This window comes from Oryx dammah, unplaced genomic scaffold (genome assembly GCF_014754425.2).
Source record: "Oryx dammah isolate SB20612 unplaced genomic scaffold, SCBI_Odam_1.1 HiC_scaffold_2, whole genome shotgun sequence".
NCBI classification, from domain to species: domain Eukaryota; kingdom Metazoa; phylum Chordata; class Mammalia; order Artiodactyla; family Bovidae; genus Oryx; species Oryx dammah.
Window position 1 is genome coordinate 35715508 of NW_024070186.1, and position 24303 is coordinate 35739810.

Sequence of the window (24303 nt, forward strand, 5' to 3'; positions counted from 1 at the left end):
GTATATAATATCTATCTAGTATAATAGATATCTAATATATATATATATAATATATATTTTTTAACTCAAGCATATCCCCATTATATGTACTAGTGAGAAAAATTTGGAGAAACATGAATGGAAAAATAATTTTAAAGAAAAAATCTTATGTTAGGGTAAATTAGCTATCATATACTAATATTTTCCTATGAGACATTGAACAAACATGGCTGACTGAATGGTATTACCGGTCCGTCTAGTCAAGGCTATGGTTTTTCCAGTAGTCATGTATGGATGTGAGAGTTGGACTGTGAAGAAGGCTGAGCACTGAAGAATTGATGCTTTTGAACTGTGGTTTGGAGAAGACTCTTGAGAGTCCCTTGGACTGCAAGGAGATCCAACCAGTCCATTCTGAAGGAGATCAGTCCTGGGATTTCTTTGGAAGGAATGATACTAAAACTGAGACTCCAGTACTTTGACTCATTGGAAAAGATTCTGATGCTGGGAGGGATTGGGGGCAGGAGGAGAAGGGGATGACGGAGGATGAGATGGCTGGATGGCATCACGGACTCAGTGGACGCAAATCTGAGTGAACTCCGGGAGTTGGTGATGGACAGGGAGGCCTGGCTGCTGCGATTCATGGGGTCGCAGAGTCGGACACGACTGAGCGACTGAACTGAACTGAAAAGATATATATGAAAAAACTAGACTATTCAAAGTATTATATAATTACTTAAGTAGCATGTCAATCTAGAAACAGTAGACCATAAATATAGATTATGTCATGAATACAAATACTCATCAGAAGTTATGTCCAGTGTCTATATAGGAGTGGTAGTCCTATCTGAGCCTCTTTGCACTACACCTACTACTTTGCCTACTGATCTAGAATTTTCTGGTTCTTAATTTCCTTATTGACTACATGTATCTTGCTCTTGGAATTTGTCTTCTGTTTATATTCGGCTAATTACTGTCATCCTCCATCAGGCTTAGACTCTTCTTTTACTAATCCAAATCTAGAATAGCACCTACTTTGATCTGCAGTGCCGGACTCTACCCTATTCTTGGGACCCTTTTGGTACTAAGGCTATCTGTTCTAGGAACTATCTTCAAGACCAGAAGTTTATGTTCTCTTCTTGCTCTACTTCAGCCCTTCCCAGTGAGTTCACAAATGTGTTTGACAATAACATCAGTAACATCTTCCTTAAAAAGATAAAACAATGTCTGAAATGAGATGAGCAAATCTTCATGGGGTTTTCATAATGTAAAGACATAAAAATAATTATTGAATATGTGTAAGTGCATAGCATTTAGCAAATTATATTTAAACTTTTTTTATCTTTAAAAATATTTATCTTGTATTGGAGAGTAGTTGATTATTAATGTTGTGTTAGTATCATATTACAGCAAAATTATTCAGTTATGCTTATATCTATTCTTTTTCAGATTCTTTTCCCATTTAGGTTATTACAGAATCCTGAACAGAGTTCCCTCTGCTATACTATACATCCTTGTTGGTTATCTCTTTTAAATATAGCAGAGTGTATATGTTAATCTAAACTCACCCTTCCCTGACCAGTAACCATAAGTTTGTTCTCTAAGTCTTTCATGTTTTCATTCAAATTTTAAGATCCTTTTGTTCTAGATCTGCAAAAAATGCCACTGGTAATTTGATAGGGATTTCATTGAATATGTAGATTGTCTTGACTAGTATAGTCATTTAGACAATATTGATTCTTTCAATCTAGGAACAAGGTATATCTCTCCATCTGTTTGTGTCATCTTTGATTTCTTTCATCAGTATCTTATAGTTTCCTGAGTACATGTCTTCTGCATCCTTATGTAGGTTTATTCCTCAGTATTTTATTCTTTTTGCTGTGATGGTAAATGGGATTGTTTCTTTAATTTTTCTTTCCAATCTTTTGTTATACATGGATAGAAATGCAACAGATTTCTGTGTATTTATTTTATATCCTGAAACTATACCAAATTCATTGATGAGCTCTAGTAGTTTTCTGGTAGCATCTTTAGGATTTTCTGTGTATGGTACCATGTCATCTGCAAACAGTGACAGTTTTATTCTTTCTTTTCCAACTTATTTTTAAATTAATTTTTATTGGAGTATGGTTGTTTTACAATGTTATGTTAGTTTCTACAATATAACAAAGTGAATCAGCCATATGTATATATACATATTTCCTCTTTTGGGGATTTCCTTCCCATTTATATCACCACAGAGCACTGAGTAGTGTTCTTTGTGCTCTACAGTAGGTTCTCTCATTAGTTATCTATTATATACATAGTATATATATGTATCAATATCTATCTCCTAGTTCATCCCACCACCTCCTCTTTCTCCCTTGGTGTCCACATGTTTGTTCTCTACATCTGTGTCTCTATTTTTTGTTTGCAAATAAGATCATCTATACCATATTTTTTAAGATTCCACATATATGTGTTAATATATAATGTGTTTTTTTCTCTTTCAGTTTGAGTTTCCTTTATTTCTTTTTCCTCTATGATTTCTGTGGCTAGGACTTACAAAACTATGTTGAGTAAAAGTGACAAGAGTGGATATCTTTATATTCTTGATCTCACAGGAAATGTTTTAAGCTTTTTACCATTGAGTATAATGTTGGCTGTAGGTTTGTCATGTATGGCCTTTATTATGTTGAGGTATGTTGCCTCTGTACCCACTTTCTGAGGAATTCTTATCATAAATGGTGTTGAATTTTGTCAAAAACTTTTTCTGCATCTATTAAGATGATCATATGGTTTTTACTTTTCAATTTGTTGATGTGGTATATCACAGTGACTGATTTGGGGATACTAAAAAATCCTTGCATCCCTGGGAATGCAACAAAAAGCCCACTTGACCATGGTGTATGATCCTCTTAATGTACTCTTGGATTCAGTTTGCTAGTCTATTGTTAAGGACTTTTGTGTCTATGTCCATTAGTGATAATTTTCTTTTTTTTTGTGGTATCTTTGTCTAGTTTTGGTATCAGGACAATGATGGCATCACAGAAAGGATTTGGGAGTGTTCCTTCCTCTGCAATTTTTTGGAATAGTCTCGAAAGGATGGGTGTTAATTCTTCTCTAAATGTTTGGTAGAATTCGCCTGTAAAGTCGTCTGGTCCTGGAGTTTTGTGATCACAGATTCAATTTCAGTATTTATGATTGGTCTGTTAATATTTTCTATTTCTTATCCAGTTTTGGAAAGCTGTACCTTTCTAAGAATTTGTTCATTTCTTCTAGATTGTCCATTTTATTGGCATATAGTTACTGATGGTAGTAGTCTCTGAGGATCCTTTGTTTTTCTCTGGTGTCTGTTGTAACTTCTTTTTCACTTATAATTTTATTGATTTGAGTCCTCTCCCCCTTTTTCTTGATAAGTCTGGCAAAAGTTTATCAGTTTTGTTTATATTTTCAATAGTGTCATTGAGTAAATGCCATTTTACAAGAAAGTAAAAGTACCAAAAAATTTTCATGTAAATTGGCTTTCCCCCTCAATAAATATTGAATACACAATAATTATATGTAAGTATGCAATAAACTAATATAATACTGTACATATTGTGTAATTATCAGTTAAGCCCTCTGCATTGCCTTCAGATTGTATCTTTAGGAAGTCATTAGTTAATATAATTTGATTAAAAGCCTTCTGGTACATTTGTCTATATCATAAGAATAAAATGGTTTTTAAAGTATTTTTGTAGGATTGCAAGGCAATAATAGACCTCTCAAGAAATTTCCACTGGAATTTATATTAATTTATCATGTAACATTTTGTTTCCTTGGGCATTTGAAAAGTTCTGAACCATTTCAAATGGCAAGTCCATTTTTCTTACTTAATATTTTTTATCTGAAATAATGAATTTCAGGGGTTTTCCTATGTGTCTGGTAAAGATAAAATTTTATTCTGAAATTTTGAGGAGGATTTTACTATCTTCTTTTACTGATGAAGCTTGTATTAAAATGGAAATAATCATTTTGGCTTACTCAATAACATGCTATCTCATTTACTAAACAGAAGAGCCCATTTGCTATTTCTTGGATCACAGTTTTGATCGTGAGTACAAACTTTACCAGACACTTACATAAAGTTTATATTTAAGTTTAGTGTATTTTCTTTGTTTTTAGTTTTATTTTACAAAATCTCTGAGTCTCGGAAAAGATTAAAAAATGGGCTTGAATTCAAACATGTTTGCGTACATTCAGCTTATTTGTCACTGAAACAAAGTCCAGACAGAAATTGAGAGTTAGAAATTTTCAGAGAAAACACTGTATATGAAACAGTGATTGAGGGGTGTGTGTGTGTGTGTGTGCTCAGTTGTGCCTGACTATTTGCGACCCCATGGACTGTAGCCCACCAGTCGCCTCTGTCCATGGAATTTTCCAGGCAAGCATACTGGAGCGGGTTGCCATTTTCTCCTCCAGGGGATCCTCCTGACCCAGGGATTGAAACTGAATCGCTTTCATCTCCTGCATTGGCAGGTGAATTCTTTACCACTAAGCCACCTGCAAATGCCACCATATTAACGTGCTCCAAAGTCAAATGAACCTGCTCTAATGAAGAATAGGTAAACACTTCTCTCATTAGAGAAATATTCCATCTAATGAAATGCCAAAAGAAATCTTTTGCCCATGGTCTCTGAAAGGAAAGGAAGTGACCATTGCTTTCTATTTTGATGTAGAAATGAAGAATTATGGAAATAAGGGTAACAATCAACTTTTTATTAAGCAATGACCAAAACAAACAGACACATGGACTACATTGGGCTTTAACCTGCAGAAGTAGGTTGAACTGTCCAGATGGTAGGTTTGGACTGAATATTGGACAAAAGACACTGATGCTTCTTGACAACAGTGCATGGATGGTGCCGAAATGTGACGATAGAAACAGAAGGACCCCTCTTTCCCAGTCTGCTCTTCCTCTTCGCTTCTCCAGCTTCATCCAGCTTGACATTTGACAGTTGGCAGATACCTCATCCCAAGAAGCAGAGCCAGATATTTGATTTGAATAATCACACAGAAACTGTTTCACTTTAATGCCCATGATCAACTTGTTTGCATTTTCTATGTCTTGGATTATGTGAAAATGTTCATTGAAAACAGTTAATATTTTGGATGGGTTATCAGGTTCTGAAAGAAGGGAATCAAAAGTTCTTTTCTTGGACTTTCACATAGGTGTAGACTATGGCAGTTTTATAAAAAGTGCTTTGTTGAGAGAATTAAACTTTAAGAATTGTTGCTTTTTTGTGTTTTCTGGCTTTGGGGCAATCTCTAATATCTCAATATCAGTTTGACAGAATTTGACAGTCAGTAGAAAAGGCTATGATTTTTATGCAGCTCCTGTGTATTGCATTCTTTTGTGGGTTTAGTGTTGAAAATAATGCTTGTCTTTGGTGTTGAGAGTGGAGACTTATGGTTTATCATGAAATCATTTCACATTATGCATTTGGGCCAGACTATCACTGTTTTAGCATGAAAGAAACTTTTTGGTAAGAATTATTGATTAAGCCATAAGAGGGAGCATTAGCAAAACTCAAGAGTGAGCTTCCTGACTACATAAATACCTACACTCCTCCAAAATCTTTATTTATTTATTTATTCAACAGAATTTTATTTAGCATACGCACTGTGTTCCTTTCTTTGGCTACAAGAAAGAAAGAGAAGCCTGTCCATCTCCCAAGAGACAGATGGTTAAGTGGAAACTCCCTCTGATTTAATTTCTCTGTAACAGTCAAAAATTCAAAAATGAAATTAAAATTAAATTATAAAGCACTGACATTAATATACAGATTATCTAATATTTAGGTATAATCTCTTAATTATTTACTAGACTTCTTTAAAAATCCACTAGCTACTATTGAGATAAAGTAAAGTTATGTAGTAGAGATGCAACATGTTCATAGGTTTGAAAAGTCAATATTTTGGATGTTTAAAGTCTTCACAAATTTATTTATGGATTCACTCCACTCTGAGTGAAAATATCTGCATTTACCTTTATTCAAGGTCATCCCATTCTTGGATGTATACTCCAGATACACCTGTGTGCAGATTTTAGAAGAAGTAGGATGAAGATATTTATGTTTGTTGTTAGAAGGATTTGGAGATCACCTAGGTGTCCATTACAGGGAAAATGAATAGGTGAAAACTGGTTAATGAATTCTTTTTTTTTTTTTACTTTACAATTCTGTATTGGTTTTGCCATACATTGACATGAATCCACCACGGGTAAAAAAAAAAAAATTGTGCATCATTTGGAAACAGTGAATTAGAAATATACTTAACATCACGAACAGATGTTAAAACCAAATGTCAAAAGAAAAAAGACTGAATGGTATAGAATGAATCTATTGCACAATACAATTTATATATATTTGAAGAGCATACACAAACATATATTTCTCAAAATTACATATACATCCAAGAACATATACCAGATATATTAGAGTGGGTGATTATCGTGGCAATAAGAGTAAGGGTGGGCTCAGAGACTAAAATGAAAATAAGTGTAAATAGAGCCAGAGATGAGCATTACATAGGTTCATGGTAATCATGTTCTATAAGAGTATCTTAGTGAAGCGAAGTGAAGTCACTCAGTCGTGTCTGACTCTTTGCGACCCATGGACTGTAGCCCACCAGACTCCTCCATCCATGGGATTCTCCAGGCAAAAATACTGGAGTGGGTTGCCATTTCCTTCTTCAGGGGATCTTCCCAACCCAGGGATCGAACCCAGGTCTCCCACATTGCAGGCAGATGCTTTAACCTCTGCACTACCAGGGAAGCCCCATAAGAATATCTTAAATCAATTTAACTTTTTAGATAAGATATGCAAATATAATATAAATTCTTGACTAGATGGGAGGAGTCATTGGTTAAATACACTACTCCTGAAAATCTGAGAAACATCAGGGTAAAAACAAACAAACAAAAATGATACCTGGACTTGACATCATGGTCTCTTTAAAGACCACAACAAGAACAATTTCAGCAGAGTAGCAGGAGTGTAAGTCGGATTAGATGGTCATCAGAGGGGTGAACGGGCAGTGAAGAAGTGATAATAACCCATGCAGAATCTTTCATACCTAGGAGACATTACAGGAAAATTCACTGTGAACCTACCACGGAAAAGGAGGATATGTAGAATTTCTCAAGTATCTGTGACTCAAAACTCCTTACCCCAGGGCTCACGTTCCAAAAAAACCAGGCTTTTAGAATGTTAAATGAAGCAAAAGGGTGAATGAAGTAAATGCATTTCAGTCATGAAGAGTCAGATAAACATAGTTCTTTTCAAATTTAATTACAGAAATTACTAATTAAATCTCCATCCTCACATATGTTTTCCTAAACTGACATTCAGGACAGAAAAAAATTGGAATTAAAATATAGCTCTTATCCACTTGAGAAATGTATGACTTCAGTCACGTGAGGAGGTGGTTTCTGAGAAGGGGAATAAACATAATCATTAAAAAGCGGCCATGGGCTCTGTATTAGTTTCCTACTCTTGCTTTAACAAATCAATACATTTTTTTCTAAATCATCTTTATTTATTTCAGCTTTGCTTATTTTTATAACACATGTGCATTATTATTTCATTGCTTTCTGACTTGACTCATGTTCTCAGTTAACTTTGGTTTATTTTTGTGAGCAGATTGTTGCATCAAAGCACTATATGTACTAATGGTGGTGGATTCTTTTGAAGCTCTTTTTTTTTTCTTTTCTTTTTAATTTTTTATTGAAAGATAATTGCTTAACAGAATTTTGTTGTTTTCTGTCAAACCTCAAAACGAATCTCTCTTCCTTTTGAACCTCCCTCCCATCTCCTGCACCATCCTAACCCTCTATGTTTATACAGAGTCCCTGTTTGAGTTTTCTGAGCCATACGGCAAATTCTGGTTAGGTATCTATTTTTCATATGGTAATGCAGGTTGCCATGTCATTCTTTCCATACATCTCACCCTCTCCTCCCCTCTCTCTATGTTCTTGAGTCTATTCTCTATGTCTTTTCTCCACTCAGTTCAGTTCAGTCACTCAGTAGTGTCAGACCATTTGTGACCCCATGGACCACAGCACATCAGGCTTCCCTGTCCATCACCAACTCCCTAAGCTTACTCAAACTCATACCCAGCAAGTTGGTGATGCCATCCAACCATTTCTTCCTCTGTTGTCCTCTTCTCCTCCCGCCTTCAATCTTTCCCAGCTTCACGGTCTTTTCCAATGAGTCAGTTCTTCACATTAGATGGCCAAAATATTGGAGTTTCAGCTTCAACATCAGTCCTTTCAATGAATATTCAGGACTGATTTCTTTAGGATTGACTGGTTGGATCTCCTTGCAATCTGAGGGACTCTCAAGAGTCTTCTCCAGCACCACAGTTCAAAAGCATCAATTCTTTGGTGCTCAGCTCTCTTTATAGTCAAACTCTTACAATCATACTTGACTACTGGAAAAAAATGTAGCATTGACTAGATGGACCTTTGTTGGCAAAGTAATGTCTCTGCTTTTTAATATGCTGTCTAGGTTGGTCATAACCTTTCTTCCAAGGATCAAGCATCTTTTAATATCATGACTGTAGTCACCATCAGCAGTGATTTTGGAGCCCCCCAAAAAATAAAGTCTGTTGCTGTTTCCACCGTTTCCCCATCTATTTGCCATGAAGTGATGGGACCGGATGCCATGATCTTCGTTTTCTAAATGTTGAGTTTTAAGCCAACTTTTCCACTCTCTCTTTCACTTTCAACAAGAGGCTCTTTAGTGGTTCCTCACTTTCTGCCATTAGGGTGGTGTCATCTGCATATCTGAGGTTATTGACATTTCTCCCAGGAATCTTGATTCCAGCTTGTGCTTCATCCAGCCTGGCATTTCATACGATGTACTCTGCATATAAGTTAAATAAGCAGGGTGATGGTATATAGCCTTGACGTACTCCTTTCCCGATTTGGAACCATTGTTTAGTTCCATGTCTGGTTCTAACTGTTGCTTCTTGACCTGCATACAGATTTGTCAGGAGGCAGGTCAGGTGGTCTGGTATTCCCATCTCTTGAAGAATTTTCCACAGTTGCGATCGACACAGTCAAAGGCTTTGGCATAGTCAATAAAGTAGAAACAGATGTTTTTCTGGGACTCTCTTGCTTTTTCAATGATTTCTGGATGTTGGAAATTTGATCTCTGGTTCCTCTGCCTTTTCTGAATCCAGCTTGAACATCTGGAAGTTCACAGTTCATGTACTGCTGAAGCCTGGCTTGGAGAATTTTTAGCATTACTTTGCTAGTGTGTGAAATGAGTGCAATTGTGTGGTAGTTTGAGCATCCTTTGGCATTGCTTTTCTTTGGGATTGGTATGAACACTGATCTTTTCCAGTCCTGTGGCCATTGCTGAGTTTCCGAATTTGCTGACATATTGAGTGCAGCACTTTCACAGCACCATTGTTCAGGATTTGAAATAGCTCAACTGGAATTCCATTACCTCCACTACCTTTGTTTTTAGTGATGCTTCCTAAGGCCCACTTGACTTCACATTCCAGGATGGCTGGCTCTAGGTGAGTGATTACACCATTGTGCTTATCCTTGTCATGAAGATCTTTTCTGTATATCTTCTGTGTATTCTTGCCACCTCTTAATATCCTCTGCTTCTGTTAGTTTCATACCATTTCTGTCCTTTTTTGTGCCCATCTTCGCAGGAAATGTTCCCTTGGTATCTCTAATTTTCTATAAGAGATCTCTAGTCATTTTCCCTCTATTGTTTTCCTCTATTTCTTTGCATTGATCACTGAGGAAGGCTTTCTTATCTCTCCTTGGTATTCTTTGGAACTCTGCATTCAAATGGGTTTATCTTTCTTTTTTTCCTTGCCTTTTGCTTCTTTTCTTTTCACAGTTATTTGTAAGGCCTCCTCAGACAACCATTTTGCCCTTTTGCATTTCTTTTTCTTGGGGATGGTCTTGATCACTTCCTCTTGTATAGTGTCATGAACCTGTGTCCATAGTTCTTCAGGCACTCTGTCTATCAGATCTAATCCCTTGAATCTCTTTGTCACTTTCACTGTTTTTCCATTGCTGCCTTGTAAATAAATTCATTACCATTTTTCTAGATTCCATGTATGTGCATTAATAATATATTTATTTCTCTTTTTGACTCACTTCATGCTGTATAATAGTATTCTAGGCTTATCCACCTCATCAGAACTGACTCAAGTGTGTTCCTTTTTATGGCTGAGTAATATTCCATTGTATATATGTACCACAATTTCTTTATCCATTCATCTGTCAATGGACATCTAGGTTGCTTACATATTCTAGCTATTGTAAATAGTGCTGCAATGAACAATGGGATACATGAGTCTTTTTCAATTTTGGTTTCCTCAGGGTATTTGCCTAGGAGTGGGATTGCTGGGTCATATGGTGGTTTTATTCTTAATTTTTAAAGGAATCTCTATACCATCTTCCATAGTGGCTGTATTAGTTTACATTCCCACCAACAGTTAAAGAATGGTCCCTTTTATCCACATCCTTTCCAGCATTTATTGTTTTTAGACTTTTCGATGATTCCTGACCAGTGTGAGGTGATATTTATTGTGGTTTTTGATTGCATTTCTCTAATAATGAGTGATATTGAGCATATTTTCATGTGTTTATTAGCCACCTGTATGTCTTCTTTGAGGAAATATCTGTTTAGGTCTTTTTCCCACTTTGTGATTGAGTTGTTTGTTTTTCTGGCATTGAGTTGTATGAGTTGCTTGCTTGTATATTTTGGAAATTAATCCTTTGTCAGTTGTTTCAATTTGCTATTATTTTCTCCCACTCTGAGGGTTCTCTTTTCACCTTGCTTATAGTTTCCTTTGCTCTGAAAAAGCTTTTAAGTTTAATCAGGTCCCACTTGTTTGCTTTTGTTTTTATTTCTGTTACTCTAGGAGGTGGGTCACAGAGGATCTTACTTTGATTTATGTCATTGAGTGTTCTGCCTATGCTTTCCTCTAAGAGTTTTATAGTTTCTGGTTTTACATTTAGATCTTTAATCCATTTTATCTTTGTGTATGGTGTTTGTTAGAAAGTGTTCTAATTTTATTCTTTTACATGTACATTCTCTTACCATTTATTAAAGAGTCTGTCTTCAATTGATTTCTTTAATCATTGCCTTATAACTGTCTGTGTACATTTCTTTTGTCTCCTTAGGTAAGTTTATTCCTAAATATTTAATTCTTTTTGTTGCAATGGTGAATGGGATTGATTCCTTAGTTTTCTTTCTGATTTTTCTTTTTTTTTTCTTTCTGATTTTTCATTATTAGTATATAGAAATGCAAGTGATTTGTGTTTATTGATTTTGTATCCAGCACCTTTGCTAAATTCACTGATTAGCTCTAGTAATTTTCTGATACTATCTTTAGGGTTTTCTATGTACTGTATCACATCATCTGCAAAAAGTGAGAGATTTACTTCTTCTTTTCTGATTTGGATTTCTTTTATTTCTTTTTCTTCTTATTTCTGTAGCTAGGACTTCCAGAACTGTGTAGAATAATAGTGCTAAATGTTGACACCCATGTCTTGTTCCTGATCTTAGAGTGAATGCTTTCAGTTTTTCACCATTGAGAATAATATTTGCTATAGACTTATCATATATGGCCTTTACTATGTTGAAGTAGGTTAATTCTATGTTCATTTTTTGAAAAGTTTTAATCATAAATGGGTGCTGAATTTTGTCAAAGGCTTTTTCTGCATTTATTGAGATTATCATATGGTTTTTAACCTTTCAATTTGTTAATATGGTGTATCACATTGATTGATTTCTGTATATTGATGAATCCTTACATCCCTGGAATAAACCCAACTTGATCATGGTGTATGAGGTTTTTAATGTGTTACTGAATTCTGTTTGCTAAAATTTTTGAGGTTTTTTGCATCTATGTTCATCAGTGATATCAGCCTGTAGTTTTCTTTTTGTGTATTGTCTTTGTCTGGCTTAGGTATCAGGGTGATGGTGGCCTCATAGAATGAATTTGGAAGTGTTCTGTCCTCTGGAATTTTTTGAAACAGTTTTAGATAGGCATTAGCTCTTCTCTAAATGTTTGATAAAATTCTCCTGTGAAGCCATCTGATCCTGGGCTTTTGTTTTTTGGGAGATTTTTGATCACAGCTTCAATTTCAGTGCTTGTAATGGTTTCTTCATAATTTCTATTTCTTCCTGGTTCAGTCTTGGAAGATTGAATTTTTCTAAGAGTCTGTCCATTTCATCCAGGTTATCCATTTTATTGCCATATAGTTGTTCACAATAGTCTCTTATAATCCTTTGTATTTCTGCATTGTCTATTGTAACCTCTCATTTTTCATTTCTAGTTTTTGTTGATTTGATTCTTCTCTCTTTTTTTCTTGATAAGTCTGGCTAAAGGTTTGTCAATTTTGTTTATCTTCTCAAAGAACTGGCTTTTAGTTTTATTAATCTTTACTATTGTTTCTATCATTTCTTTTTTCATTTATTTCTGCTCAGATCTTTGATTTCTTTCCTTCAACTAATTTTTGTTGTTGTTCTTCTTCTTTCTCCAGTTGTTTTAGGTGTAAGGTTAGCCTGTCTATTCTATGTTTTTCTTGTTCTATGAGGTAGGATTGTATTGCTATAAACTTCCCTGTTAGGACTGCTTTTGCTACATACCTAGGTTTTGAGTTGTCATGTTTTCATTGTCATTTGTTATAGAAATTTTTTAATTTCCATTTTGATTTCTTCAGTAACCTGTTATTTAGTAACGTGTTGTTTAATCTCCATGTGTTAGCCTTTCTTACAGTTTTTTTTTTTCTTCTTTTTTTTTCTTGTAATTGATATCTAGTCTCAGTATTGTGGTCAGAGAAGATGTTTGAGACAATTTCAATTTTGTTTTAATTTACTGAGGTTTGATCATGGCATCCCATCCCATCACTTCATGGCAAATAGATGGGGAAACAGTGGAAACATGGCAGATTTTATTTGGGGTGGGGGTGGGGCTCCAAAATCATTGTAGATAGTGACTGCAGCCATGAAATGTAAAGACGCTTACTCCTTGGAAGAAAAGTTATGACCAACCTAGGCAGCATATTAAAAAGCAGAGACATTACTTTGAAAAAAAGGTCTGTATAGTCAAGGCAATGGTTTTTCCAGTGGTCATGTATAGATATGAAAGTTGGACTATAAAGAAAGCTGAGCAGCAAAGAATTGATGCTTTTGAACTTGGTGTTGGAGACGACTCTTAAGAGTCCCTTGGACTGCAACTAAATCCAACTAGTCCATCCTAAGGGAAATCATTCCTGAATATTCATTGGAAGGACTGATATTGAAGCTGAAACTCCAATACTTTGGCTGCCTCATGTGAAGAACTGACTCATTTGAAAAGACCCTGATGCTGGGTAGGATTGAAGGCAGGAGGAGAAGGGGATAACAGAGGGAGAGATGGTGGGATGGCATCACCATCTCAATGGACATGAGTTTGAGGAAAAACTGGGAATTGGTGATAGACATGGAGGTCTGGTGTGCAGCAATGCATAGGGTTGCAAACAGACATGATTGAGTGACTGAACTGAACTTAAGTGAGGCATGATTTGTAATTCAAGATGAGGTCTATCCTGGAGAATGTTCCTTGTGCACTTGAGAAGGCATATTGTCTGAATTTGGATGGAATGTCCTGAAGATATCAATGAGATACATCTCATCTACTTTATCATTTAAGACTTGTGTTTCCTTGTTAATTTTCTGTTTTAAGGACATGTCCATTGGTGTAAGTCAGGTGTTAAAATCCCTATACAGTCAACAAAAACAAGACCAGGAGCTGACTGTGGCTCAGATCATGAACTCTGTATTACCAAATTCAGACTCAAATAGAAGAAAATAGGGAAAACCGCTAGACCATTCAGGTATGACCTCAATCAAATCCCTTATGATTATACAGTGGAAGTGAGAAATAAATTTAAGGGCCTGGATCTGATAGATAGAGTGCCTGATGAACTATGGAATGAGGTTCATGACATTGTACAGGAGACAGGGATCAAGACCTTTCCCATGGAAAAGAAATGCAAAAAAGCAAAATGGCTGTCTGGGGAGGCCTTGCACATAGAAAAGGAAATATATAAGCATCTGAATGCAGAGTTCCAAAGAATAGCAAGAAGAGATAAGAAAGCCTTCTTCAGCGATCAGTGCAAAGAAATAGAGGAAAACAACAGAATGGGAAAGACTAGAGATCTCTTCAAGAAAATTAGAGGTACCAAGGGAACATTACATGCAAAGATGGGCTCGATAAAGGACAGAAATGGTATGGACCTAACAGAAGCAGAAGATATTAAGAAGAGGTGGCAAGAATACACAGAACTATACAAAAAAGATCTTCATGACCCAGATAATCATGATGATGTGATCACTAATCTAGAGCCAGACATCTTGGAATGTGAAGTCAAGTGGGCCTTAGAAAGCATCACTAAGAACAAAGCTAGTGGAGGTGATGGAATTCCAGTTGAGTTGTTTCAAATCCTGAAAGATGATGCTGTGAAAGTGCTGCACTCAATATGCCAGCAAATTTGGAAAACTCAGCAGTGGCCACAGGACTGGAAAAGGTCAGTTTTCATGCCAATCCCAAAGAAAGGCAATGCCAAAGAATGCTCAAACTACTGCACAATTGCACTCATCTCACATGCTAGTAAAGTAATGCTCAAAATTCTCCAAGCCAGACTTCAGCAATACGTGAACCGTGAACTCCCTGATGTTCAAGATGGTTTTCAAAAAGGCAGAGGAACCAGAGATAAAATTGCCAACATCCGCTGGATCATGGAAAAAGCAAGAGAGTTCCAGAAAAACATCTGTTTCTGCTTGATTGACTATGCCAAAGCCTTTGACTGTGTGGATCACAATAAACTGTGGACAATTCTGAAAGAGATGGGAATACCAGACCACCTAACCTGCCTCTTGAGAAACCTATATGCAGGTCAGGAAGCAACAGTTAGAACTGGACATGGAACAACAGACTGGTTCCAAATAGGAAAAGGAGTACGTCAAGGCTGTATATTGTCACCCTGCTTATTTAACTTATATGCAGAGGACATCATGAGAAACGCTGGACTGGAAGAAACACAAGCTGGAATCAAGATTGCTGGGAGAAATATCAATAACCTCAGATATGCAGATGACACCACCCTTATGGCAGAAAGTGAAGAGGAACTAAAAAGCCTCTTGATGAAAGGGAAAGAGGAGAGTGAAAAAGTTGGCTTCAAGCTCAACATTCAGAAAACGAAGATCATGGCATCTGGTCCCATCACTTCATGGGAAATATATGGGGAAACAGTGGAAACAATGTCTGACTTTATTTTTTTGGCTCCAAAATCACTGCAGATGGTGACTACAGCCATGAAATTGAAAGACGCTTACTCCGTGGAAGAAAAGTTATGACCAACCTGGATAGTATATTCAAAAGCAAGGTCCGTCTAGTCAAGGCTATGGTTTTTCCTGTGGTCATGTATGGATGTGAAGAGTTGGACTGTGAAGAAAGCTGAGCACTGAAGAATTGATGCCTTTGACCTGTGGTGTTAGAGAGGACTCTTTAGAGTCCCTTGGACTGCAAGGAGATCCAACCAGTCCATTCTGAAGGAGATCAGTCCTGGGATTTCTTCGGAAGGAATGATGCTGAAGCTGAAACTCCAGTACTTTGGCCACCTCATTCGAAGAGTTGACTCATTGGAAAAGGCTCTGATGCTGGGAGGGATTGGAGGCAGGATGAGAAGGTGACGACAGAGGATGAGATGACTGGATGGCATCACAGACTCGATGGACGTGAGTCTGAATGAACTCCGGGAGATGGTGATGGACAGGGAGGCCTGGCATGCTGTGATTCATGGGGTCACAAATAGTTGGACACCACTGAGCAACTGAACTGAACTGAACTATGATCTTGTTACTGTCAATTTCTCCTTTTATGTCTGTTAGTGTTTGTCTTATGTATTGAGGTGCTCCTACATTGGGTGCATAGATATTTACAATTGTTATTTCTCCCTCTTGGATTGATCCCTTGATCACTACATAGTGTCCTTCCTTATCTCTTTTAATCTTATTTATTTTAAAGTCTGTTTTGTGTGATATGAGTATTACTACTCCTGCTTTCTTCTTCTTCCCATTTACATGGAATATATTTTTTCCATCCCCTCCCTTTCAGTCTTTATGTGTCTTGAGGTCTGAAGTGGGTTTTTTGTAGATAACATATATATGGGTCTTGTTTTTGTATCCATTCTGCCAGTCTGTGTCTTTGTTGGAGCACTTAATCCATTTACATTTAAAGTAATTATTGATACATTTGTTCCTATTGCCATTTTCTTAATTGATTGGGGTTGATTTGGTAGATCTTTTTTCTTCTCTTTCATTTCTTAACTATACAAGTCCCTTTAACATTTGTTGTACAGCTGGTTTGTTGGTACTAAATTCTCTTAACTTTTGCTTGTCTGAAAAGCTTTTGATTTCTCCACCAATTTTGAATAAGATCCTTACTGAGTACAGTAATCTTGGTTGTAAATTTTTCCCTTTCATTACTTTAAATATATCTTGTCATTCCCTTCTGGCCTGCAGAGTTTCTGCTGAAAGATCAGATGTTAAGTGTGTGGGTTTTCCCTTGTATGTTACTTATTGCTTCTCCCTTGCTGCTTTTAATATTCTTTCTTTGTGTTTAGTCTCTGATAGTTTGATTAGTATCTGTCTTGGCATGTTTCTCCTTGGGTTTATCTTATATAGGACTCTTTGTGCCTCTTGGTTTTGATTGACTATGTTCTCTTCCATGTTGGAGAAATTTTCAACTGTAGTCTCTTCAAAATTTTTCTGATACTCTCTTTACCTCTTTTCTTATGGGATCCCTATGATTCAAATGTTGGTGCATTTGATATTGCCCCAGAGGTCTCTGAGACTGTCCTCAGTTCTTTTCATTCTTTTTACTTTATTCTGCTCTCAGAAATTATTTCCACCATTTTATCTTCCAGCTCTCTGATTTGTTCCTCTCCTTCAGATATTCTGCTATTGATTCCTTCTAGAGTATTTTTAATTTCAGTAATTGTGTTGTCTCTGCATGTTTATTTTTTAGTTCTTCTAGGTCTTTGTTAATTGATTCTTGCATTTTCTCCGTTTTGTTTTCAAGGTTTTTGATCATCTTTACTATCATTATTCTGAATTCTTTTTCAGGTAGTTTGCCTATTTCCTCTTCATTTATTTGGACTTCTGTGTTTCTAGATTTTTCCTTCATTTTTGTAGCATTTCTCAGTCTTTTCATTAGCTTTTCATTTAATTTATTGTGTTTGAGGTCTCTTTTTCCCAGGCTTCAAGGTTGAATTCTTTCTTCCTTTTGGTTTCTGCCCTCCTAAGGTTAGTCCAGTGGTTTGTGTAAGCTTTGTATAGGGTGAGATTTGTGCTAAGCTTTTGTTTGTTTGTTGTTTGATTTTCCTCTGATGAGCAAGGCTGAATGAGGTGTTAATCCTGTCTGCTAATGACTGGGTTTGTGTTTTTCCTTTGTTTGTTGTTTAGATGAGGCATCCTGCACACGGTGCTACTGGTGGTTGGTAATGTCAGATCTTGTATTTCAGTGGTTTCCTTTGTGTGAGTTCTCACTATTTGATACTCCCTAGGGTTAGTGCTCTGTTTGGAGAAGGCAATGGCACCCCACTCCAGTACTCTTGCCTGGAAAATCCCATGGACGGAGGAGCCTGGTAGGCTGCAGTCCATGGGGTTGCTAAGAGTCAGATGTGACTGAGCGACTTCACTTTCATGCATTGGAAAAGGAAATGGCAACCCACTCCAGTGTTATTTTCTGGAGAATCCCAGAGACGGGGGAGCCTGGTGGGCTGCCATCTATGAGGCTGCACAGAGTCGGACATGACTAAAGCGACTTAGCAGCAGTAGCAGTAGCAGCAGGATTAGTTCTCTGTTAGTCTAGGGTCTTGGAGTTAGTGCTCACACTTCAAAGGCTCAGGGCTTGAACTCTGGTCAAGAATGAAGATTCCACAGTGGTTTGTTATGGCATTACGTGAGATTAAAACAAATATCAAAAAATGTGAAACAAAAGATGAACCCCAGACAAATGGCAGTTACAAAATCAGGCAAATAATAATTAAAATAATAGAATATACACATATATACAAAGTCAAAACAGTCCACCAAAAATAAAGTACAATAGATTGAACCAGTGAGCAAAGGAAATCAAAAATTATATTTACCAGTTAAGAACAAAACTAACAAAAACACAAACTGGAAAACAAAACTAATGCAAGTTGCCAAGTGGGGAATAAAGGAATGAAAACAAAACTAAAAAATATGTTGAGGGGAAAGGAAAGAAAGAAAAGAACAAAAGAAGAGCTATGCAAAGTTAAATTAATATGTTATTAATAAAAAAATATGTTGAGGGGAAAATAAAGAAAGAATAGATATGCAGAGTTAAATAGAAGTAGATGAAGAAGATTTATATACTTTAAAGATTAACTGCAAGGGGAACAGAACAGAAGGAAAGACAAAGGAATAAATGTAGAAAAAAATATAACATGTTTAAAAAAATTAAAATTAAAATCAAAAAAAGAGAAAAGAGAGAGGAAAAAAAAGAAAAGCTCCCCAGAACTACAAAAGCCCAATGTAGAGGCAGAGGTTTATAACAACAATAAAAAATGTGACTGACAAAAAAAAAAGAAAAAAAAATGCTCAAAGGCTTAGGTAGATTTCATGGTGCCTGTAAAATTGACAACTACAACAGAGGGAGGGAAAAAAGGAAACCAAACCAAAACAAAAGAATTCCAAAAGAATCTACAGAACATGTCAAAACATAAGAATAATAAAAGTTTTTCTTGAGTCACTGCTGTCAGAGTCCTTTCCCTTGCTTGGAGTCACAGTCTACCTCACTTCGCTAGGATGCCTTCTAACACTGTGCTGATCTCTGGACCTGCTGTGGGGACAGCTCAAATACTAATCTGGTCCTACTCCTATGCGTTCTTGCCTCCAATGTCCACAGCTATCAGAACTAGTGTGTTTTCTTTTGTGGGAGCTCTCAATGACATTTTATATATTCCATAGACACTGCTGCTGCTGCTGCTAAGTCACTTCAGTCGTATCCGACTCTGTGTGACCCCATAGATGGCAGCCCACCAGGCTCCCCCATTCCTGGGATTCTCCAGGCAAGAATAGACACAGAATCTGCCTAGTTGATAATGTGGATTTAATCTGCAGCTTGTACAGGTTGTGGGAGGGTTTTGGGTCTTCTTCCTTAGTCATACTGCCCCTGGGTTTCAATTGTGGTTTTATTTTCACCTTTGCATGTGGATCGTCCACTGGGGTTTGTTTCTGAGGCTGCCCTGAAGGACTGGGTTTGCCCCTTTGAGGGCCAGGTATGGAGTTGGCACAGCTGCCTGGGTTCCAGGGGTTCTGGCAGCACCAGGTACTCAGGAGAGCTAGCGACTCGGGCAGCAGAAAATTTAGTGCTCTAGAAGGGTATGGCAACCAGTATTGGCCAATATGCTTCAGTATTCTTGCCTGAAGAACTCCCTTCCCTGACAGAGAAGCCTGGCAGGCCACAGTTTACGGGGTCTCAGAGAGTTGGACACTACCGAAGTGAACCCGCACACATAGGCTCAAGACATTTTTTTTTTTTGCCTGTGGCAGCTCTGCCCCAGTGTGAGGTGAGTGTGAAGGTAGTGCAGCTGCTTGGCTTGCAGGGACCCTGGCAGCGCCAAGTTTGCAGGGACACGGTCTGCCTCTGTCGCAGGAGTTATGGCCCTATCAAAGTCTTTTTTGAGCCTCTTGTAGCTGGTGATCAGAAGGCCTCTTTGGCCAGTCTTCCTCCATAGCTCCGCCCATTCAGGCACTTAGAGGGCTTCCTTGCCTGGGGTCCTTCTCTGTTCCTAGCGTCAAAGAGGCACCCTGGGTGGGGTCTCACTCTGTAGTTCAGTGCGTCAGGCCTTCGATGGGCCAGCCTCTCTATTGTTCAGCTGCCCATGCTGGCATATGGGGGGAGAGAGGCTATGGCGATGGCTCCACCCCCTACACGTGACTCAGTAGTATCACCTTGCTTCCATGGCTGCTGGGCTTTCCTCCGCAGGCATTTCCCACCACTGTCTCCTCTCACATCCCCTTGATCCACCTCTCCACAGTCAGAAGCAGCCCTCACACTGGGACTGCTCCACAATCCCTAAACTCCAGCTCCCAGGTGCTATGCCTTCCAGGGGATCTGCATCCCTGTCTGGGGTATGGATGACCGTGGCAAGGACTGTCTGATTCTCATTCCATTTAGGCTGCCACAGATCAGCTGTTTTGGGATCAGCCTTAAAGGTTTTCTCCTCTGATTCAGACAATTCCCCTGATGTGGAGATCGGACCCCTGCTTCATTTCCCCCACCCACCAAGGGCAGGTCCAGTCCTATTAACATTCCCATTTTTCCCCCTAGTTCCTTCATCCTATCGAGTTTTGCATGGGTCTATGTATTCTTTTCCACTGGTCAGGTACTCGTGTCCACTCTCAGCTGGTGTTTTGCATGCACTTTTGTGTCTGAAGGTGTATTCCTGATGTATCCGTGGAGAGAGATGAACTCCACCTCCACCTACTCCTCTGCCATGTGGTACTCCACAAATCAATCCAATTTTAATGGCTTAAACAATGCAAGCATATTGTCTTATAGTCTTACAGGTCAGAAGTTTTAAAGCCATATTGTTGCCAGAGTTGCATTCCTTTTGGAAAATTTAGGAGGGAATTCATCTTCTTGCCTTTTTTAGCATCCAGAAGTCACCTGCATCCTGCTCATAAACTCTTATTTTTCTCCATCTTCAAAGCCAGTCCCATAGTATCTTCCAATTTCTCTTTCTCTCATTTCTGCTTCTATGTAGTGTTGTCTTTACTAATTCTGACCCTCTGCCTGCCTTTTCTAAGGCCCTTTGTTCTTGCATTCGGCCCACACAGATATTCCCAGAAAGACTTATCTCAAGATCCTTAACTTAATCATATCTCAAAATCTCTTTTACTGTGAAAGGTAACAGAGTCACAGGCTTTGAGGATTAAGATATAGACATCTTAGAGTCCATTATTCTGCAAATCACAGACTCTGAGACTCCATTTCTCTTTTCACCTCTCTGAAGCTTAGTTTCTTTGAGGGAAGTACATTTTATGTTGCATTCTTTATTGGGGATGTTATAAGGATGAGTTAAAACTATATATAATTACTTTGAAAGAATATATTATTCCACAGAAGAGAGGTAAAAAAGTTGTTTTTTTTTCTTAATCTACCATTTTTACTTACATGCAGTGCTGTCTGTGATTGTCGATTATAAAAATAAGTGCTAAATGTCACTCTATTTTCTCTTAATGTTAAATGATCTTTCTTTCTCATTATTGTTTTCCTCAAGATTAATAACAAATGATATACCAAATGCTAAGAAATTATTACTTTAATCAATTTAATGGGTGGACAGGAGAGAGAAGGGAGGATAAAAAAGAAAAGGGAGAGAGAAAAGGAAGGTGAAGGAGGGAGAATATACAAAGAAGATATTGGGTTATTGGACCAGGCCTACCACAACATAATTCCATTTGATCCTCACAATAATTGAACATTACCATTTCCATTTTTTATTTTAGAGAGCCCTGGCTTGGGAGAGTCTTATAACTTGCCTAAGATCATGAGTAATAAATTGTTGACTAAAAATATTCTTTCTAACTCCAAAGCTCATGTCTTTCCATACCACAGTGGTACGTGTTTTATGTTAAATGTGTTGTGTTACTTTCCTAGGGTTTCCATAACAAATTAACATAATTTGAGGCTCAAAATAATAGAAAATTTTCTCACAGTATTGGAGACCAGAAGTCTAAAAATCTAGCTGTTGGCAGCACTGTGTTCCCTAAGAAGACTCTAGGGAGAACACTTGTTGCTTCATGCAGCTTCTGGTGGCATCAGGAGTTCCTTGGTCTGGGACTACACAACTCTAATCTTTGTTACCCTTTCACTGGCTTCCCCATCCCCCTCCACTACCCCTCATGTCTCTGTGTCTTCTCTCTCTCTCTTTCTCCTTTTAAAACCAGTTCATTGAGATACAACTGACATTAAAAAGCTGTACCTATTTAATGAACACAACAGAATGCATTTAGGGACAATAGCTACTTGTGAAACTATCACTGCTATCAATGCCATAGGTATGTCCATTACCTTCCAAAGTTTCCTCCCAGCCCCATTATGATGATATTGTGTGTGTCTCTGGGTTAAAGAACACTTAACATGCAATCTGTTTTCTTAGAAAACTCCAAGTATACAATACTGTTAAGGGACCAGACCTGAGCCATGACAGGCTCAACAAGCTATACTAGGCCTAAGATTCAGATTCTTGTAAAACCTGAGTCATGATTCCGTGAAACCACACCCTGGGAAAGTCCCCGCTGGCTCCAAACCTGAGCCAATCCAGATAGGATGCGGGATTTGAAAATCGCGAGCCTGCTTACAGCTCAGCCAATCATTACCCACCAGCTGTACTAAGAACCGCATGTATGAAAGCAGCTGTGATTCAGAGCTTGGGGCTCTCATCAAGACTCCACTGCGCTGGATGAGATGGGAGCCCTAGCTCAAGCTAGCAATAAAACCCCTTTATGATGGTGTGATCACTAATCTAGAGCCAGACATCTTGGAATGTGAAGTCAAGTGGGTCTTAGAAAGCATCACTACAAACAAAGCTAGTGGGGGTGATGGAATTCCAGTGGAGCTGTTTCAAATCCTAAAAGATGATGCTGGGACAGTGCTGCACTCAATATGCCAGCAAATTTGGAAAACTCAGCAGTGGCCACAGGACTGGAAAAGGTCAGTTTTCATTCCAATTCCAAAGAAAGGCAATGCCAAAGAACGCTCAAACTACCGTACAATTGCACTCATCTCACATGCTAGTAAAGTAATGCTCAAAATTCTCCAAGCCAGACTTCAGCAATACGTGAACCGTGAACTCCCTGATGTTCAAGCTGGTTTTAGAGAAGACAGAGGAACCAGAGATCAAATTGCCAACATCTGCTGGATCATGGAAAAAGCAAGAGAGTTCCAGAAAAACATCTGTTTCTGCTTGATTGACTATGCCAAAGCCTTTGACTGTGTGAATCACAATAAACTGTGGAAAATTCTGAAAGAGATGGGAATACCAGGCCACCTAACCTGCCTCTTGAGAATTCTGTAGGCAGGTCAGGAAGCAATAGTTAGAACTGGACATGGAACAACAGACTGGTTCCAAATAGGAAAAGGAGTATGTCAAGGCTGTATATTGTCACTCTGCTTATTTAACTAATATGCAGAGGACATCATGGGAAACGCTGGATTGGAAGAAACACAAGCTGGAATCAAGATTGCTGGGAGAAATATCAAGAACCTCAAATATGCAGATGACACCACCCTTATGGCAGAAAGTGAAGAGGAACAAAATAGCCTCTTGATGAAAGGGAAAGAAGAGAGCGAAAAAGTTGGCTTAAAGCTCAACATTCAGAAAACGAAGATCATGGCATCTGGTCTCATCACTTCATGGGAAATAGATGGGGAAACAGTGGAAACAGTGTCAGACTTTATTTTGGGGGGCTCCAAAATCACTGCAGATGGTGACTGCAGCCATGAAATTGAAAGACGCTTACTGCTTGGAAGAAAAGTTATGACCAACCTAGATAGCATATTGAAAAGCAGAGACATTACTTTGCCGACTAAGGTCCATCTAGTCAAGGCTATGGTTTTTCCTGTGGTCATGTATGTATGTGAGAGTCGGACTGTGAAGAAAGCTGAGCGCTGAAGAATTGATGCTTTTGAACTGTGGTGTTGGAGAAGACTCTTGAGAGTCCGTTGGACTGCAAGGAGATCCAACCAGTCCATTCTGAAGGAGATCAGCCCTGGGATTTCTTTGAAAGGAATGATGCTAAAGGTGAAACTCCAGTACTTTGGACACCTCACGAGAAGAGTTGACTCATTGGAAAAGACTCTGATCCTGGGAGGGATTGGGGGCGGGAAGAGAAGGGGACGACCGAAGATGAGATGGCTGGATGGCATCACAGACTCGATGGATGTGAGTGTGAGTGAACTCCGGGAGTTGGTGATGGATAGGGAGGCCTGGCGTGCTGCGATTCATGGGGTCGCAAAGAGTCAGACATGACTGAGCGACTGAACTGAACTGGACTGATGCTTTTGCATTCCTGTGGACGTCTTATTCTGTCAGTTTTGGGGACTCGGACTTCGGGCATAACAAATACAGTATCATTAGGTATAGGCATCATGCTGTATAGGCTTCCCTGGTGGCTCAGCAGTAAAAGAACCTGCCTGTAATGCAGGAGACGGAGGAGACCTGGTTTTGATCCTTGGGTTGGG